Genomic DNA, 12454 nt, shown 5'->3' on the forward strand with positions numbered 1-12454 from the left:
GAAATCAAGCCAAGTTAGGCATCCATATGGGAGCATAGGAAGCTGACAAGGGTTGAGGACAGAGGCTCTGGTAAGAAGTGGTCAGAATGATATGCCGATGTGTCTAGGATGAAGAGGGGAGGAAATGGATCCAGAAGGGAGAATGCAGTAGGTAATGGCTACAGTGGAAATGCAGAGTCAAGAGACTAGTGGTCACAAGTATCTAAGGTTGGAAGAAAGAAACTAAAAGGTGGAGAGAAAGTGTATATTGAATTCTGAGTTTTCAGAGGAGGCCATATTTGGCTGGTGATAAAAGTAAGAGATGGTATTAGAAAAGGATGCTGGGAGAGCGAGCAGATGAAGTGGCAGAAATCAAGCAGCTCCAGGAACTCCATGGCTGCATGTTGAATGGATTGTCTAGATGAGTTGTGAGGTTGCCCAGGTTGATGGGGGCACCTGGGATGGGGAAGAGGTCCCTGAGGCAGTGTCCAAAGTCTCAGTGATTTAGAAAATGACAGAGCCAAAGAGGGACATGGCAGGGATTTCCAACTGTGCTGTGCTTCGAAGAAAGATGTGAGAATAGGTCATCTTAGAGACTGTGAGATTCCATAGTACTTAGAATTTGGGGTGAAAAGTATCTTTATCTGTGGAGACTGCAGAAATAGAGTTCCTTATACAAATTCAGTTCTCAGGTATGAGAAAGACATTAGACCAGTCAGCACCTTGGGAGGGAATGGATGGCACATTCACAAGTAGTAATAGCATAATTTGGATAGAGCTAAGGGATGCAGGTAAGGGTGATCGAACACCGGAGGGCCACCATAGAGAGGCAGGGCAGGAGGAGGTGCATTATTGTTAATAAGCTTGTCCCTATTTTTATACAAGAATGATTTGTGGTGACTACAGTGGTTCCTGGTTTAAAAAATGAATATTTCTTGAAATGTTGTGGACAGCTTACAAAAGATCCCTGGGGAAGTGGCAGGCACAAAAGAACCTGCTCATAACCTTGGTTCTGATAGTTACGTCTGAACTGGGACAAACTCTAAATCTCTTTGTACCTCAGTTTCCTTATTTTGTAAAATAGGAACAGCCACATCCCCTCTAATGTAAGAGTACTTTTTAAATTATGAGTTATTATCCAAACTTACTTTAGAGCGGACACATTTTCTGTTCTAAACAAATGGATAGTGAATAATTTGCAAAACACGGGCCACAGAAAGCCTGACACAGAGTAAATGATCAATAAGTGTTCCTGTTGCTTTTGTTATGGTCTGTATGTTATCTTCTGTATGGTCCTGGGTTAACAATTTCTATATAAGACCAGACACTCAGAATTCAGGCCTTGTGGACCAGAGGTCTCTGTGGCAACTATTAAACTTTGCTGTTGTAGCATGAAAGCAGCCACAGATAACATATTAACAAATGTGTGTGGCTGTTTTCCAATAAAACTTTATTTATAAAACTAGGTGGAGAGGCAAATTTGGCCCATGGGCTATGGTTTGATGTACCCCGGTCTAGATCATTTAGATTATGTTTGCCTGAACTCAGGGTCTTTTTGATAAGTGCCCAGGGCAAGGTGGATCTTATTTTCTTCAGGGGAACAGAGGTTGAGAACCCTGAAATCATCAACATGCTAACTTCTGATTCCAGGACTCACATTACTCTCCATCAGAGTGATCTGGTTGCTCCAGATAATGGCATGGAATAAACTGATCTGGATGTGCTCACACACTTAATTTCTAGAAGGATCTGAATGTGTTCACACACTTACTTTCTAGAAGGATTCTATCTCTTCTGCCAACTGTGGCAGAAACTGCCAGCTTCCCACTCAATGGCCAGTTTCCTCTTCTTTATAAATGACACCTGAAGGATAGCAATGTACCCAGCCAAAAATTAGGTTTCTCAACTGTCTTAGTCTGCCTGGGCTGCTATAGCAAAATACCACAGACTGGGCAGCTTATAAAAACAAAAATTTATTTCTCACAGTTCCACAGGCTGGGAAGTCCAGGATCAAAATACCAGCATGGTGGGGCCCTCTTCCTGATATAAGACTGGAGCCTCTTTTATAAGACACTAATCCCCTTCATGAAGTCTCTACTCTCATGATTTAAGTAGCTCCAGAAGCCCCTACCTCCTAATACCAGGAGTTAGGATTTCAACCTATGAATTTTAGAAGGACAGAAACATTCAGATCACAGCACCAGCCTCCTTTGCAGGAACAGTCAATGAAATTTAAGTGGAAGGAGTTGGGTGGAGTCTCTGGGGATCCCTTAAAGGGGGATGACTCAGCTAGGAAGTGCATTCTTCTTGCCCTCTGTTCTTTTCTGCTGCCTGGGGTGTGGATGTAATGGTGGGAGCAACTATGGTGATTTTGTAACTTCAGGCAACTCTGAGGATAAAAACAATGGTAAGGTAGAAAGATAGCAGTTCCTTGAGACATTCACTCTTTGAAATGCCTCCAGACTTCATTTACACCAGAGGAAAATAAACCTCTATCATTTTCAGAGATAATTACCTGTTTCTATCATGAGTATCTAGACAGAATTCCTGTCTGAAATTCCAATCTGCACTGATGTTGACACTCTGACATTGGATTTCTATCCATCAACACTTCTTGGTTTTCTGGAAGTTATCAGTTAAGAACCTGTAAGATGCAAATAATTGGCTGGATTTCTAAGTGGCTACAAAATAAGCATTAAATAGACAATTGACTCCAAAGGAAACATATTAAGTGACCATGAAATAGTAAGTAAGTGATTTTGGTTTCTAATGTTGCAAAAATACAAATGGTAATCATAACTTTATTCCCTTTATTCCCATCTAACAACAGTGGAAGATCCACAGTTGAGGTTTGTCCTTGCAGTGAGTTTGAAACGGGGTATTATAAAGTTGCCTGATTGGTTCTAAGAACATAGTCACTAAAACCAGAGAGTTTGGAAAAAAATTATTTTTCTTTTGTCTTCTTTTCTTTTCTTTTCTTTTCTTTTCCTTTTGCATTTTGTACAGGAATCTAGCCAAGTCTTTGCTTACTTTTGTGTAGCTTAGATCCTTTTTTTAGTCTGCTTCTTTAAGATCTTTCATGTGGCAGGCTGCCTGACCAGAATAGATTGCAAGTAATTTCCTGGTAAAAACCCCAGAGACTCAAGTCACAGGAAGATGGAGAAGGAGACAGCAAGGACAGTGTTATTAAGAAAGCTCCTGGTTCCAGAGATTCCCAGGGGATGCTCATTATAAGGATCTTGTAACCCTGGGACCTCTGTGCTTTATAAATCCTAGTATCACATTGTGTTAGCTACATGGGCCCTTGAATATCACACTAAACAGTATTTCTCACTCTCTTCATGGCCAAAAATGCTACAGAGGTTGCTAAATGCTGATAAAATTCTACTGAGAGGAGCGCGTGTGTGGCTCAGTTGGTTAAGCATCTGACACATGATCTCAGCTCAGGTCTTGATCTGAGGGTTGTGATTTCAAGCCCTATGTTGGGCTCCATGTTGGGCCCAATGCTGGGTGTAGAGCTACTTAAGAAAAATTTCTGCTGAGAGAACAGGTTATAATGGAGTTACTTTATCTCTTCTCCCACTTCTCAGGAGGAGCTGAGTCTCTCCTCACACTGGACTGTTAGTTATTTTTCCCAGGTAAAGGTGAATATGTCGGGTCAACCCAAGCATGTAGGAATAAGATTTTGCTAATTGTATTAGTTAGTAATTTGGCTGTAAGTAATAGAGAACCTGACTAATGGTGTATTAAGCAAATAGGGGCTTCTGTTTCTCACAAGCTGCGAATGTGAAGTCAGGCAATTGCCAGAACTCGTTCAGCAGCACAGTGATGGTAGGGCTGTAAGTTGGTACCTCTGTGATTCCCTTGGCTTTTCCCTTGTGATTGCATGAAGGCTGTCACTTCTCCAGACAGTGCCTTCTCTTGCAAGGCAGGAAGAGGCAAAGGAGATGGAAGAGTTCTCCCAGAGCCCTCAGTACTTTTCAGCTGAGTCTCTGGCCAGAACTCATTCCCACTGCCACCCAACTGAAAGTGGAACGTAGCAGACAAAGGAGATTGGAATGACCCTTAAAGAGCCAGTTGACAGTGCCTGGAAAATCCGCTGTAGTTCAAATCCAACCAAGTTAAAACTACCCTGAGGAATGTAAACTCCTGTAAGGGACGTTGGCTATCTCATTCATTACTATTGTGTGGCACATAATAGGTGTTCAATAAATATAAGTTGGCTTTAGGACCAGGACTAGAGTGAGGCAAAGTACACACCTAGGGAACAATATTTAAGGAGGCACTCACTCTGAGGCTCAGGCAGATACAAGGTTGACATTGGCACAATCCTGAGATAGAAAGCTTGCTTGAACATTACACCCTAGGAGGGTCTGGGTGGCTCAGTCGGTTGAGCGTCTGACTTCGGCTGAGGTCATGATCTCACAGTCTGTGAGTTCAAGCCCCACGTCGGGCTCTGTGCTGACAGCTCAGAGCCTGGAAACTGCTTCAGATTCTGTGTCTCCCTTTCTCTCTGCCCCTCCACCACTCGTTCTCTCTCTCTCTCTCTCAAAAAAAAAAAATAAATAAACATTAAAAAATTAAAAAATAAACAAACATTGCACCCTAGACACCTACCTGAATCCCAGCCCTGGTTGAACTTAATAAAATGAAATTTCTAGAAGATGTATGAAATAGACACTTTACAACACTGATATTTATACATTATTCTCAAATCATGCCATATCATAAACACTAAAATGAGGATTTAAATCACACCCCAAAGATCAGCAGAAAGAATAAAAGACTATAAGCAGAGGTGGGCTCTAGAGAAACCTGCCTATTGACAAGAGCTAAAGCATGAATTTTAAGCATCTTGAGAAAATGCATTTTGGCAGAGAGGATCTGATCAGATGCCAGACTTCACTGCCATCTCATTTCTACAGTGTGCCCATGTCATTAAAGCATAGATTACATACTGTCCTACTTTAAATCTACATGGAAGTTGGCAGTCCAAACAAAACCCAGCTGTTTCATATATTCATATGTTGTGGAATAATTGTCAACATAATTTGTGGGAAAAGAGTAAATATAATGGAAGATAATCAGCACAGTAGCTTTGCATTTAGATTTCAGAAGAAAAAAAAACACCTTGCACATCACTCTACTAACTGAGCAAGGACCCTGAGGAGAGAGGGAAAGGGGTCGCATTTAGGACTTTGTGTGGCCTGTGTTTGCTGTGCACTGTTGTCCCCTTCCCTCCTCGGCAGTGAAATCCTTCCAGCGTTCCAAGGCAGTCTGTTCCTTGAAGCTTTTGCTTTCCTTCTCATTTCATGGGCCTTCTCCGAATTCCCAAAGCAGTTTATGAGCACAATGGCATAGCTGTTGACAGCAGAGACTTGGGCAGGACACTCCTAGCTGTCAGCCCTGACTCTGCCACTGCCTTGTGGCACTTTCCCAGCCCATGACTGGGGTATGTGCTGACTTCCTGGAATAGGGCAGCAATATTTGATAGAACCCACCACATGAGGCCTTGTGCTCATGTGTGTAAAGCACTGAGCCATAGGCGTGGCCACCGGAGTGGTTACAATTGTGGTTATTACCACTTCTCTTCCTGCCTGGATCTGATCCTATGTTAGGTTCCCATCTTTCCTCCAGGCCTTCCCCTCAAGGTCTCACTCCTGCCACCAGACGAACTTCACAGCTCCTGTCACTTAGATTCTCAAACTCCGATGTACATGAAAAACCTCTGGAAAACATTAAAATACAGAAACTGGCATTCACACCTAGAGATTCAAACTTCCTGTGTTTGGGGTGGGGTATGGACATCTTTATTTTTCAACAATACCTCTGGGGCTCTCCTTGTCCCTGATGCTCCCAGTTCCTTCTCTACAGCAGGGCCGCTCAGCCTCAGTACTATTGGCCTTCTGGACTAGAGAATTCTTGGTTGTCGAGGGCTTTCCTGTGCATTGTAGGATATTTAGCATCTCCGGCCTCCACGCGTGAGATTCCAGTAGTACCCCTCACGACAACCCAAAATGTCTCCAAACCTTGTCAAGTGTCCCTGGGGTCAGGGGCTGGGTGGGCAGGGTGGGTGAAATCACACCTGAATGGAACTACAGCTCTACCTCACCTGCAGAATTAGCACAGTCCCTTGCATAGCCAGAGGTGCCAAGGGTCTGTTTAGTTGAATTGAGCTCAGATGGGTTCAATGAAGGATCTCCCAGGATGTCAATGACACTGACACACACCTGTGATTATGCCTGGAGCGGGGTGGTTCCCAATATTCTACTGCAAAAACTATGTCTTTCTTCATATCGCCTGAGTCTTTCATTTCAGTCTCAGAGGAAGCACATCCTAGCCACCTGCTACACTGCTCTGAGCACTGGGATCTAATGTTTATTCCAGAGGAACATTTTCTGTGGGGAAAACCTCTTGAGGGACCACAGCTTTTTGCCATCTACCACACAGCAATAATTAATTTATTGAATGGACTGGAGTCAATAGAGATAGTTTAATTTTTCCCAACCATGACCTTCAAACATGATCTGTTGTATGTCTCGCTCCACCCCTGGATGACATTTCAAGTATTAAAAGATGCACTGAGTCAAAATTAAAATTTCAGTCTTACTTCCTGTTCCCAAGTAGAGAAAGGGTAAAAACCACTGCATGCCCTCCATCCCCATGGGGATGGCCCTTAGGTACAGGGTCACATCTGAGCTGGCAGATGGGGAAAGGTTTGGCTTGGATGTGAGCTGTAGAGAAGGGAAGTATGACTCCCACCTCTTAAAAATGAGCTTGGAACCCTAATGTTTTAGCAGCAGCTACCTACTCTTTTCTTTGCCTTACTCTTTTCTCTGAATAGAAGAGTGTTTAAAATCACAAGGAGCTATTATAGCAACCCTAGGACCCTTGCTACTGAAATGGTTAATGTAATGGCACAGGTATTTAACAGTGACATAAATTCCTAAAAATGCTTTTAAGGCAAAACTCATCACATGGCCTGGCTGTGGGGAAAATGGGCTTGATAGCATAAAGAGGCAGGAGAGGTCTTTGGAAAGATTGGATGGCTTTGCTGGCAGTTGCTGTTCTCACGGGGCGGGCTTGTGTGACTTTCTCAGTAGGACAGTTTCCTCAAGGCACACACTGTCCCCCTGTCCCAGCACCCCGAGCACTAGGGTGCAAAGAAGGACTGTCCAGGCAAAACCAGGCCCACCCATCGTAGTGCACATCCCTGCCTAGCCTGGCGAGGCCGGGCTGCTGCCGTTCCTTCTCCTCAGTACGTGGCCCACCTCCCCTGTGCTCCCCCTCCTGTGTTTACAAGGCCTTCCTGTTTCCCTAATTCTGTCTCAACTCTTACAGGCTAACTCTGCTCTCTAAAGTTTACCCAAGCTGACTAAACCTGCTTCAGCTCCCTCTGCTCCTTCATATAACCACCCTTTTCCTGAGAGATGAAAACAAGAAGTGTAGTGTCACAGAAAACAGAGAGGATAGTGTTCTTTAGAGAGTGGAGTGAGACATTTCCTTTGGATTTTTGCATCAGAGGATATGGAAGATCTTGGTGCTTTCTCTTGATGGATGTTTGAATAAGTGATCCCTGGGGCTGTCTCTTTGGTTTTGAGATCTACCTCTGTGTTGCAGATTGTTGGGGTGTAGGTTCATGAGACAGAGAGAGAAGTGAGAGAAATATGTAATTCAGCTTATTGCCACTAAAGAGAGACAGACACAGAGAGACAGACACACAGGGTGATGTAATTCAGCTTATTGCCACTAGAGGACACCAAAGACCACAGTCTGGGGCTTGAGAGGTGGTGGTGGTTTTTTTGTTTTTCCCCCATAAAGGTTCAACTTAAATCTGCCCCTGAACTCAGCAAAGAAGACTTTCATTGAGAATCATGAAGAGACAGACCTCCATGCATTTTTAGCTTTCCACATCCTGTCCCATAATGATTCTTGCATTCCAAGAAGAGTGCTCTGGCAGTGACAGGCAGCTGTGCACCAGGACAGTGGGATGAAGGAGCCTTAACTAGTTACAGTGTGAGAAGACCTGGTGACCATTGCTGCAAAGTCTCCTTTGGCTTTGCTGCTGGTGGCTCCACTCAGCCAGTGCCCCATGTCTCCAGGACTCTGCATCCTTTTGCTCTGTGCGTGTTCCTCCTCACCAGCCAGTGGGGGTGGGGTGGTGGTGAGGAGCTGTCAGCAGGCGCTCTGGCTGCCACAGCTGAGCCCTCTCTCTCCTTCAGACTGTACATTCATGTACTCTCCATCTCAGATCTCTTTACCTTTCTCTTCCCTGCTGCCAATATCTCCATCCAGTCAGCATGACCTCTCACCTGATCATCCCCAGCCTGTGCCACCTTCCCATCCATTGTCCACACTGAACCAGAGAGCTCTTTGACGTTGCAAACTGTCACCCCCTCATTGAAGCTCTTTGTGATCTTCTGTTGCTCTCAGTACAGGATCCAAACTGCCCAGCATGGTGTTCCAGGCTCCTTGTGATCTGGTGCCTGCTTACTTGCCCAGTTTCATCTTTTTCCGACTTTCCACTTCCCACATCCCCTCCCTTTTGCCACAATGCTTCACCTTACCACCCACCCACCCTTCATCAGTCATACTACAATACTTGTGTTTCTGTATTTATACCGTTTTCTCTTTCGCTTTGGCCTTGGTACTTGGAAAATGCCCAGTGTCCTTCCTTCTTCCACCCCGTACGACCTTGGGCTGGATGACTACTCTTTCCTTTAGGATGAAAGCTTAAACATCACCTCCTCTGAGAAGTCTTCAGGGTTAGCACCCCCTTCTGATTTATTGTGGCTGAGTAGTGGGTTGCTCCCTGCCAATTCCCACTCCCGGAAGCACTGTGTTTCTTACTCCCTGTTCCACAGTCTAACCCAGTGCCCTACTCTTAACTAAGCCCTTACTAAACATTTGGTGGCACAATGGACCAAGTGTACCTGACCCAGGGAAGTGTGCAGGGCCAACACCAGGTGGCGTTGCGGCCACGTGCATCAGGAGGGATCCTGATGCCCTGGCAAGGCTGGGCCTCCTCTGTTGTCCCCATGCCTGCTTTTCGAGGCTCCAGAAGGGTCTCCTGCAGTCAGGGACACGCTTTGTGCCACGCTGTGATGTTGGTGACACACGTTTGGGGACAGACTCTGGCCCAGGCCTATGGAAGCCCTGAGTGTCTCTCTTCTTCCCCAAGACCCTCCCAGATCCGTGCCTTCTTTGAAAGCCCCCAGTTCTTACCAAACCTGTTTCCTGCCTTGCTTAACTATGTGACTTCAGTACTCAAATTTAGGATTCTGTGCTATTCAAGGGCTTGCTTGTCAGAGTAATCCTTCCTTTACAGCACTGGTGCCCTGAAAACAGCACACAAAGCCTATTAACTGTCCATGAAATGTGTAAATAAATGATGAAAGAGAATGCTTAATATGGATATTTCAAGTATGATGGCGGGAGAGAATTTGTGGTTTTTTTTTTCCTGAATATATCAAATTCGACTCCAGAGGTAACTGTTAGTATGGTCACTGTGTCCAGTTAGGCACAGGAGATAGAAACAGCAGGGTGTTTTCCTGGACTCTACCCTGCTCTCCTATGAGTGGGTTCCATCAAACTGTTCTTTGAGGTTCTTTTATATTATTTCACAAAGGTGGTGAAGTTGAAAGAGGTCTGCATGAAAGTCAGAAGATCTATGTTTGGGTATGAGCCAACACTTTGGGGCAAGTTGCTTTACCAGCCCGCGCCTTAGTTCCCTAGTCTGCTGACAGAGGTCAGGACCCGGGGCCGTCACTCAGGGTCTCGCATGGTGTGTGAATTCCTGGGAGCCACACCGACTGCTCCCCACTTGCTTTATGAAATAGAAATCATAGTTATGATTAGCTAATAGGGTTTTTTTTAATTGAGATAAAATTTATATAACATGAAATTAGTCATTTAAAAATATACTGTACATTCATAATGTTGTGCAACCACCACCCATATCGAGTTACAAAACATTAAAGCCCATACCTATTAAGCAGTCACTCCCCATTGCCGCCTTCCCCCAGGCCTTGGCCGCGACCAGTCGGTGTTCTGTCTCTACGCATTTGACTATTCTGGATATTTCAAATGAATGGAATCGTACAATCGTGTGACATTTTGTATCTGGCTTCTTTCACTTAGTGTGCTGTTTTTGACATTCCCCCACATTGTAGCACGTGTCAGTACCTCATTCCTTTTTATGACTGAATAATATTCTGTGGTATGCTTTTACTCTCTTGCCTTTGTACGTAGTCTCCTCTCTCATTAGTGGCTTTGTCCCACTCTCTGCCTGTCAAATTGCTATTCACCCCCTGATGCCCACATCTCAGGCTACTTCCCCAATTCCTGTGGCTCTCTGTTTAGGCATTAATATTGTACTCTTCTCACTATCCCATAGTAATCCATGTGTACCTCCCTTTCTCTACCCACTAGGGAAGTCTGGACTCCCTAGGAACAGGGACAGAACTTTGTTCATCTTCAGGTTCATAGCACCTAGCAGACCTGACCAACACTATCTACCCAACAAATATCTGTTGAATTAGTGAGTGAGGAGATTCTTCTCACGTTTGTCAAGTTTACACTTATTACACAAAAGGAGTAGGCAGTAGTGTGGAAACAGCTCATGATAATGCACTGTTACTATGATCCTAAATCTGGGGTCACGTGGAAATAGTGCATTTGAAACTTGGTGGCCTGGGACAAGTTGAACCACCTTTTGTTCATCTGTTTGTTTGTAGATGGACATTTGGGTTGTTTCTACCTTTTGGCTATTGTGAATAATGCTGCTGTGAATATGACATATGTGTATTTGTTTGAGTTTCTGTTTTCAATTCAGCTCCTAGGGTTTTCATGAGGACTGGGCACATGCTTATCTCATAGTGGGGGCAGAATAAATGTTAGGATTGATGTTATTTATTTTATCTTGAAGGTGTGTAAATAGGGTCCCACGTGGGTTCTTTCTCTTGCCGTCTCACACACACGGGAGCTGGATCTCACTTTCTCCCACTACTGGTTTGTAGCCTGTATGTCTCTCCATTCCCCTCCTCCCTGCTGCCGTGGCTGGTGTGGTAAACCAGGGAGGGTAGGGTAGGGTGAAAGAGGCAGGGGAGAAGTAGTGGAAATGCGGAGGGGGAGGTGAGCGGCTGGGAGCCACTGGGCAGGTAGTACGGAGGAAGGGGCAGAGGCAGGAAGGACACCAGGTCCGGAAAGAGCAGACCCTGAGGTGGGTCTAAGAATGAGGAGGGCACGGGGTTGCTGCTTTCCTGCTCCAGTAGAGGGAGGCGGGGTGAGGCTGGGGCCGGTACCACCAGCAGCCTCTGGTCAGGACTAAGAGGTACCTCAGGAGAGGATGTGCAAGGGAGCAGGAGGTGGCTGGAGTGAACTGATGTTTTTGTACAGAAAGAGGAGATTCTGATAGTGTCTGGAGCACTCTGTGGGGGTGGCGTTAGGGCCAGAAGCTGGGAACAAGCTCCTGGGGTCGTCAGCTTGACATCAGGTGACAAAATAGTAACAAGAAAATGCAGGTTTGAGGAACACGAATGCTGCCAGGAAGGCAGTTGATTTGGGCTGTGGATGAGATTGTTGGAGTAGAGTCTGAACACTCTGGGTAAAAGCTCCTCAGGAGCTGAGAGGGAGGTCTCCAAAAGTGTGGCGTGTGGTCATCTGGAATTCTGGCACACCTGTACCTCTGGTGCTGGAGGGAGCAAAGAAGGATCCACATACCTTTGGTCAGAGCAATTTCTTCTTAATGTGGAATAGAGGCCACGACCTAACAGGCAAAGGCCTCCTTCTTGCCCTGGTGTCCAAGAGAACTGAGAAGAATCACTCACATTTGCATTTATATAGTGTGAATTAGAATGCAGGTCAAGGCGGAGGGAACCCATAAGATGGCTCTTAGGAGGTGCTGTAGGAAATGAGGCAGTCAGGCACGCGCATCCCTGACTTACCTCTTCTGGTCTGTTTTCAGTCTGAGCTTCCCTCCCTCCAAAGTTAAACAATATGGTCTTTTTTGGGGAGAATTTATAGCTTGTATTGGAGAGGAACAGCTTTAGAGAGCGTTTATCTGAGAGTTGTCTTCTCTGATGACAAGAATCCCCTCCTAACGTGGCGCTCAGGAGAAATATCAGCACTTGGCCAGGGATGGGGGGCCCTTAAGCCAAGGGCAGATCCATTCTAACACCATCTTTCTGCATCTTGAATGCTGTGTTTGCATAGCCTTCAACCATCTTGCTCCTTCATTCACAATTCACATTAAAAAAAATACTTTCTAGAGTTCCTCATTTACATTGGTCAGTGAGCTCGTAAGATGATTAGTTGTTTTGGAATAGGGAGGAACTTTCAGATCGTTTAATCCAATCCTTCCATTTGACAGAGGAGGAGAAACCAGAGACCCTGAGATTTGCTCAGACATCCCTGGGGCCACGTCTCCAGGCTCCCAGGCCAGTATGCTTTCCACTCTTGTGCAGGTTTTGAAAAC

Source organism: Panthera uncia (assembly GCF_023721935.1).
Source record: "Panthera uncia isolate 11264 chromosome A1 unlocalized genomic scaffold, Puncia_PCG_1.0 HiC_scaffold_17, whole genome shotgun sequence".
Taxonomy (NCBI): domain Eukaryota; kingdom Metazoa; phylum Chordata; class Mammalia; order Carnivora; family Felidae; genus Panthera; species Panthera uncia.